The following is a 1,045-nucleotide window of genomic DNA, read 5'->3' as shown; positions in this document are numbered from 1 at the left end:
AGATGTAAATCAAAGAAGAATGAGATAAAATCTCATATAACAGAGATTAACATAATCACAAAGAACAACCAGTGCTGGTGTGGATGTGGAGAGAAAGGGACTCTCAGTAGCTGCTAGTTAGAAATGTAGGCTGGTTCAGCTCTTTTGGAAAGCAATATAGTTATTCCTCACATAACTAGAAATTGAGATCCCATAAAGCCAGCAATACCACTCCTAGGGATATCCCCTAGGAACCTAAAAATATTATTCTGATATACTTACCTGGCAGGGGCGATACCATGATCACGAAGGTGGTTTACCCAGGGTGAGGCTCACCCATTGTACTCCGGGTGTGCTGACCTCTGCGATTTCCCCAAAATGTGGGAAACTGACTGCATAATTTATGGTAGTGGGGGACTACGTTTGCACTCTCTCCTGAAGAGAAAAAAATATATTATTCTGCATTCTTATGTTCATCACAGCACTTTACAATAGTCAGATCTGTAAACAACCCAAGTGCCAAAGAGCAGATGAGTTGCTAAGGAAATTGTATATCTACACAATTGAATACTACACATGGGTTAGGAAAAATGAAATCATGAAATTTACATTTATGTAGATGGATATGGAGATTTTTATGCTGAGTGCAATAAATTAGAAAGAGAGGAATAGACAGAGAATGGTTTCACTCATTAGTGGGATAAGAAAAAATAATTAGTTGGATAAGAAAAATAGTATGGCAATAATATCCTGAGACAACAGAGATGAGGGTATGGAGGTCCATGGTTAGAAGCTTGTAACGACAATGGAGCAGTGCACTTAGGGTAGAGAATGGCCCTTTATGACTGTGACAATGATCATTGAAACTTATTACTCTGCACTGGTATTGAAAGGAGGTAAAGTGATATTATCTTCATTAACAAAAGTGCAAACCAATCTTTAAGAAGAAAAAGGGAAAAGAGAGAGAGGTAGGGATAGGAGAAGAGAGTAAGAGAGAGAGAGAGAGAGAGAGACAGAGACACAGAGAGACAGAGAGAGAGACAGACAGAGACAGAGAGACAGACAG

At 39.0% G+C, this 1,045-nt stretch overlaps 1 non-coding gene across 1 annotated transcript; it reads left to right on the top strand.

Annotated features, from left to right (window-relative positions):
- Window positions 1–253: 253 nt before the first annotated feature.
- On the top strand, window positions 254–417 carry LOC126007608 (U1 spliceosomal RNA). Its single transcript, XR_007495135.1, has one exon. It is a non-coding gene; the product is annotated as a U1 spliceosomal RNA (small nuclear RNA).
- The last annotated feature ends 628 nt before the right edge of the window (window positions 418–1,045 follow it).

This window comes from Suncus etruscus, chromosome 4 (genome assembly GCF_024139225.1).
Source record: "Suncus etruscus isolate mSunEtr1 chromosome 4, mSunEtr1.pri.cur, whole genome shotgun sequence".
Lineage (NCBI taxonomy): Eukaryota > Metazoa > Chordata > Mammalia > Eulipotyphla > Soricidae > Suncus > Suncus etruscus.
The sequence above is the reverse complement of the archived record's forward strand: the minus strand, read 5'-3'. Positions and strand labels throughout refer to the sequence as shown.